Raw genomic sequence first — 7247 nt, 5'->3', positions numbered from 1 at the left:
GGAAATGGTTAGGATCTATTACAGATTTAAATGGCTATGATACTAGCTTAATTTTTACCAAACTTGCCTGTAACTCCCCTCCCAACAGACTTCTTATGAGGAGTCCTCCTTACACAAAATGCTTTGTGTTCACATCAATCTGTACTATTCAGAACCAAATCAGTTCTGCTGGCAGAGATTGTGGGTTTGCAGGGACATTTAAGCTTTCATTAAACTGGAAAGCAATCAAGTCTTTATGTCTACAAATTATACATTTAATAGTTCCACAAATTTGGCAAAGTTCATGATGACATCTAGGATGTTTTCACCAAATCGTAGACATAAATATGGAAATCATCATCAAACTTGATGAAATAGACGGATGGTTTGGCTTCTACTTGATGAATGACCATGCCAGTCCTTTTCGAGCCATCTTCTTTGGTATACTCCACTTGTTTGCCTACCAGGCTGTCCACAACTTCTCCTGGTTCCCTTTCTGCTGGAGGTGAGTCATCAACTCTATCAGGTAGGACTTCAAGCGCAGAAACTCTCTCATCTTTATTAAGTTCTAGTCCGTAAACACAGTCAAATCCATCCATCGTACTTTATAAGATACAAAGAAGGATTCACGGGCACCTGGTCCAGGACGGTCCCCTTCCACTGGGTGACAGGGCCGTTGCCCTCTCTCCACCCATGCTGGATCCTGCAGCCTACGATGTTCCGCCGGGGCTGAGACACAGGCTTGCTTGGCCCCACACTGCTCCGATGTTTTTTGTGAGATGTCCTCTTCTTCATCATGTTTGCAGACACCCCAGCATGGCCTGCATCAGCTCTGGACCGCTGGCCAGGTGTCTTTCCGAATGGGGTCTTCATTCATCTGTATTTATGTGAGCAGCAGAGCTGCTAGACTAGGGTGAAAATTCAATATTCTCCAATTGGAAAGTTTCCACAAAAAGTCAGTTTTCTTGTTCATCCACCATCCAAGTGTCTCTTTTATAAGCTCAGCAGAAATGTGAGGAATCACAAGTGCTGGTTTCAGAGGTCTGAGTCCATAGAAGGCCGGCTGCATTCCATGGGGCTCCAGGTGAGGCTGAAGATCAGGCGCAAGAGTGTGGCAGCGGGAACCAGCTCACATCTTCAGGAGGTAGAGCCCGTTGCTTGTTTATGACATCTGCTAGACTGATACATTTTTTCCCATTTTTTTCACCTTCAATCTGTGGATATCTTTGCTTAAGAGGTGAGTCTCTGGGAGACAGTATATTTTGGGGTCTTTTTGTTTAATCCAATCTGCCAGTTTATATCTTTCTATTGATGAGTTTAGACCATTTACTTTCAATCTTATTGTTGTGATATGATTTTTTATTCCATCATTTTGATTTATTTTTGGTTTTTAATTTGAATTGGTTTCATCATTGATTCACGTTTTCTTTAGTATACTTACTCCCTTTGCTGGTTTTTACATTTATTTTTTTATTTCTTATTGATGCAATATCTTATTGCGTATGTTTTGTAGTGCAGGCTTTCTAGTTGTAAATTATTTTCACTTTTGTTTGTCAAGGAAGGTTTTTATTTTATCATAAATTCTGAAGCTTAATTTTGCTGAGTAAAGTATTCTGGGCTGGAATCCATTTTAGTTTAGAGTTTGGTTATATATTGTTCCAAGACCTCCTAGCTTTGAGGGTCTAGGTTGAGAGATCAGCTCAAACTTGAATTGGTATCCTTCAAATGAAATCTGTTGTTTTTCTCTGAAAGCTTTTATAATTCTATCCTTATTCTGTATGTTAGTCATTTTCATTATAATGTGCCTTAATGTGGGTCTGTTTTAATTTTGTATATTTGAGGTCTTGGGTGCCCCCAGGATTTGATATTTCATTCTTTTAATTTTGGAAATTTTTCTATATTATTTCATTGAAAAGACTGTGCATTCCTTTGGTTTGTATCTTCAAGCCTTCATCTATCCCAATGAATCTTAAATTTGGTCTATTCATGTTATCCCATAATTCATGGAAGTCCTTTTCATGGCCTCCTAACATGTTTCCTCCACAGTCAACTTTGTTTTCAATATAATATATTTTGTCTTCATTGCCTAAGGTTTGGTCTTCCAAATGATCTAGCCTGTTGGTAATGCTCTCAATTGAATTTTTAATTTGGTTTATTGATTCCTTTATTTCAATTATTTCTGCTTGTCTTTTCCCCCAAAAAACCATCTCTATCTCTTTATTGAAGGGATCTTTTACTTCCTGTATTTTCTCTCTGACTTCACATTTACACTGTCCTTTACTTGGCAGATCAGTTTAATTATGTACATTTTAAACTCCTTCTTTGCCATTTCTTCCACTGTGTATCAATGAGTTCTGTTAATGGAGTATCTTGGTTTGTTTAGGGCAATTTGTTCCTTTATTATTTCTTGTTCTTTGTGTGTCTACCCATCTAACAGTATGGATCTGAGGCAGTAGAATTTCTACCCTATGAACTTATAGTGTCCCTGAAGATTTCCAGTACCTCATGTGCTGAGAAGCTGCCTGTCTGCTTTCTTGGTCTTTCTCCATGGAGGAACCAGAAAAGTGATCTCTTCTCTTCCATCATCTTCTCAATTGCCTTAGTTGTTAGAAGTCTTACTGTGCCAAGATCAAGGTGGATCTACCGCCATGATCCACTTCCTGAAGGCCTCTCATCAGCTAATCTTTCCCTCTTCTGGTGCCCAGGCCCTGTTCCTTACCTGCTCTCAAGTAACCTGTGAAGTTACAGTTGACTCTGTACCCTGGAGATAACTGCAGGGGAAGCCTAGAGCTCTCAACTCTATTCTTCAACCAGAAGTTACCAGTCTCTCCAGGAGCTCTGAATGGCTCTCAAAGTGACTGTCCAATATTTTAAACATGAATTAGTGCTACATTTTACCAAAGGTCATTCTGCATCTACTGAGATAAATCATATGATTTTTGTCCTTAATACTATTTTTGTGGTAAATTACATTTATTCACTGGCATATGTTGAACCAACATTGCATCTCTGGATAAAAATCACTTGATTATAGTGTACTATTTTCTTGACGAATTTATGAGTACAGTTTGCATTTTTTTAAAAAAAATATTTTTTAAAAGGAAAATGGTGCAGAAATATGGGGGGAAATTCTTAATGAGAAAAACTGGGCTTGTTTCCACTGATGTGGGTAAAACTGTTAGCAAGGACTGATGTTATGCTATTCTTTTTATTTATTTTGGGGGTCCTCTGTAACCTTGAGCCAAGGGCTGGGAGTTGTTAACCCCACAGCTTTGTGTTTCTCCTTAAGCTGCCAGCCATTATGACCAGGAGCCATAACTAGTAGTAGCATCTATCAGCTTCCCATCTCCCAGTATAAGATGAGATTAAAATAGAGAGTATGGACATTTGGTACTGAGGGGAGGGTACAGGATTCTAAATTGAAAATTCTAGTAGCTAAAGTATGGTTTTGACTGACCCTTGGAACTCTAATGGTAGGTATTTGAGATTTATTTGATCCATACCCCCTGTTGCTGAGGAAATGCTGATATCTGTTAGGTGTTTGGGTCTCAGGGGTCTTTCAAAATTTCCACTTTTAGGGTAAGAAGTCTAAACATTGATAGGCTTCACATATTCCATCCCCATGATTGTGAATTTTCCAGGATCAGACATGGAATACTCTGCCTGCCTGACATGTTATTGTCATCTTCTCGGCTGCTCATACAGGAGGACACCAACAAAGGAAGCTCTATTTCCTCAGTGTATCATCCTAGGCACAGTCCTATGCACCTGTTTCAATCATACTAATCCATAGGTGACTGCTGGGTCAGGCTGGGAACTTCCTTTATGAATTTCCAATATTTATCTTCTGTTGACTACAACGTAGCCACTCCAAAATGGTTCCTGACACCATAATGGTGATTCCCACTAGACTTTCTGCTCCTCAGCTGACCAATTTTTATCACTTTTCACACGACAATTTCTTCCACCATCTCTGGGTCAGTTAAGATCAGCCTCCCTCTCTATTCCACAGGTTCCCTCAAGCCAATTTTATTCGATGCATTTTCCTTTCTCTCTGGCTATGGTCACTAGAGGGTTGACAGAACTCACCAGCTAAGTTGGCATTTCTCTAAACTTATTATATTTTCTGTTATGTTCAAAGTTTCAACTTGCTGTGTCTCTACGATTATTTTGCCATACAATGTTGAGTTTCAGTGAATTCCCTTACTCTCCCATCTCACTGTGGAACTGGCTTCCTATTTTTAAAATCTTGAGCTGAGGAAGTACTGGGTAGTATGCCCTTCCACTGATACTGTTAGTTTCTGCATACACTGTAAGATTTTATTGCTGTTCTGACAGATTACCACAAACATCATGCTTAAAATAATAGAAATGTATCCTCTTTCAGTTCTGGAGGTCAGAAATCTAAAACAAGTCTTACAGAGCTGAGATAAAGGTCTGTGAAGTGTCTGTTTCTTCTGAAGGCTGCAGGAAGTACCCAACTTACAACTTCTGAAGACTGCCTGCATTCTTTCTGTCATGTGTACACTACTTGATCTCTTGCTACCATCCTCACATCTATTCTTTCTGTGATCTCTTGCATTCTTCTTATAAGGACCATTGTCATTACATTTAGAGCCCACAAGGATTAGCCAGAACAATTTTCTCATCTCAAGATTCTCAATCATATCTGAAAAGCCTTTTTGTTAGGAGAAGTAACATTTATAGATTCTGGGGATTAGGATGTGGATATCTCTGAGGGTCATTATTCACTCTATCACAAGCCCTTAGACAAGCTAAAAGAAGTAATCCCAAGTTCTCCTGGGATCTCTGGTATCCTTTATGTTAGAAGAAATCTTCAGTGTCCTCCAGGCCTTAGTCACTTGCAGAAGACCAAAAAGATTCAAGCTGTATAAAGCTGCTGGATGCCAAATTATACACAGATATTCTGTATAATATATAAATTATTACAGATATATTCTTGACACAAGACCTTAGGAAGAAAAAAAGTCACAGTACAGAGTAGCATAATATGTCTCACTGACTGCCTAGTTTGGTCATGATCAAATATATATATTTGACAATCATGAATATTAATTTAGGACTGCCAAGTCCTAGTCCCTTGTATCATCTTCATTTATATATGAGGGTACTTTCTCATTCATTTACATTCACTAAGAAAAACAAACACTTCCTGGTGATGTCACTGAATGACTATATGGTTTCTTCTATGCATTGGCAGCTATTGTTAACAGAGAATATCACTTTTTGTTTGTTGAATCTACTCTGCATGACAAAGCAGCAGCTTACCTTCCCTATGGTCACCAACCATCTGTTTTACTTTTCCTTGTACATTCTTATCAGCCCTGCTGAATTCTACACAGCTTTTCCTGAAGGTCAAGTGGCATTCTGTGGAATTTAGGGATTCCTATGGATTCCTTGGTGGCAATGCATCTGGTTTGCTTTCTGTGCTGTTTTGAATCTTATTTCTGATTTTACTTTTGGTTCTGTCAAATCAGGCCTTTGTTTTCTTGTCTTAACAAAGTATCTCCAATGTTCATTTCACTATATTTCCTTGGTTTTATTTGCAAATGTAAGTTGCCCTCGAATATTTGAAGGATAGTCATGAAATAGTCATCACTAAATAAATGGTATGGCAATATAACCATTTATAATCTCTAAATAGTATTACTCTTAGGTCCTATCTTAAATACAATAAAAGAAAAAATTGCCTATAGTTGATATTTACTTCATATTTACAATACCTCTTTTAGGATAGTGGTTGGCCCTTGTTTTGTATGAAAGTACATACAACATAAAAATAAAAGTGCATGTTTTATATGGAAATAAAAAGATAAAATGGCAGGAATAGTATGTCTTTTCTGTTCTTTATGACCTTTTCTGTTAGGATGCCCATAAAGTTAGAATTACATTGATGAGAAGGATCAAGAGTATATATCCAATGTGTTCTTTCAAAAATTTTTAAATTACTAATTGTCTTGAGGCAGTACATGTACTACCAGAAACTAGAATAATGCATATCTGATGCTTAGATATTAGCAAGTTTGCACAAAAGAAAATGTGAAGTGCAACAACAAGCTGAAACCTTATCACAGAAGCCAAATGCAACTAGTGATCTGGAGGGTGAAGCAGACAAAAGAGGAGATGTGTAGAAGAGGCAATGATGTTAGCAGCAATTTCTGTGATGGTAATGCTTACACCAGTGATGCCATCATTAGTAGTTGCCACCCAGAAGGATATGTCAGCAATTTGTATGAAAGTTCATTTTCTTAAAATTATGATACATCAAAATAGATCTAGTTCTATCACTACCCATTTTTCTTGGAATGCTCTTTTAATAAATATGCTTAAATCTAACCTAAGAAAGTGTATATTAGGGAACTTCCTAAGCCATGCTTTAGTGAATGAATTGTTCACTTTCTCAGAGTGTGTATGTGTTCCCTCTGGCCCCGCTATGCAGTTTAGGATCAGGTCTGCACAGAAGTAATTAAAGGGCATTCAGAGTGTCCTAGGAGCTCCACTGAAAAAACCTACTTTAAAAATAGACCAAAATTGAGCACAGGCCTATCGATAAATGGAGAGGTTTGTGATGCCCCTTGAAGAGTACAGAGAGCTAACCCTGGATTATGAAGGCTTGCACAAGATCCTGTGTTTTCTGAAAATTCTCAGAATTTTCAGAAAAAAATTAAAGTTCATATATCATTTCCAGCAATGATTCTATTCTTGGAGTTTTATATTTTTATGAAATTTGTGGGGAGTCCCTCATTTTGTTTTCTTATTTCCTTGGTAATTCTTTAAAGTCAAAATAATGATTCAAATATCTATCTCATTACTTTGTACTGACTTTCAATAATTTATAACTAAATACAAAAATATTGTGTACATTTGTATCCAAGAAATGTGTATGTGGTCTGAATATGAAGTATTGCATTTCAAGGTTCTGGCTATAATTTATAATGCAGAGAAACCCCCTTCTTACAGCTCATGTAAGTATATGTAATTTAAAAAGAATCTATTTCTTAACCAAGGCAACATTTTTTTTAAACTTATTTTGATTTTTTTAGTTGTCGATGGACCTTTGTTTTATTTATTTATATGTGATGCTGAGAATCGAACCCAGTGCTTCACACATGCTAGACAAGCACTCTGCCACTGAGCCACAACCCCAGTCCACCATGGCAACATTTTTAAAACAGTCTTTCCCCATCTCTCTAGTTCTCTAACTCTGCAGAATTTTTCTGCTCCAAAACTCTACCTCCACCCCCTGT

At 37.5% G+C, this 7247-nt stretch overlaps 1 pseudogene; it reads right to left on the bottom strand.

The window, feature by feature from the left end:
* Positions 1 to 293: 293 nt before the first annotated feature.
* Positions 294 to 1055, bottom strand: LOC107153029 (annotated as a pseudogene).
* Between the last annotated feature and the right edge of the window lie 6192 nt (positions 1056 to 7247).

Source organism: Marmota marmota, unplaced genomic scaffold (genome assembly GCF_001458135.2).
Source record: "Marmota marmota marmota unplaced genomic scaffold, marMar, whole genome shotgun sequence".
Lineage (NCBI taxonomy): Eukaryota > Metazoa > Chordata > Mammalia > Rodentia > Sciuridae > Marmota > Marmota marmota.
This window is presented reverse-complemented; position numbering and strand designations above follow the sequence as displayed.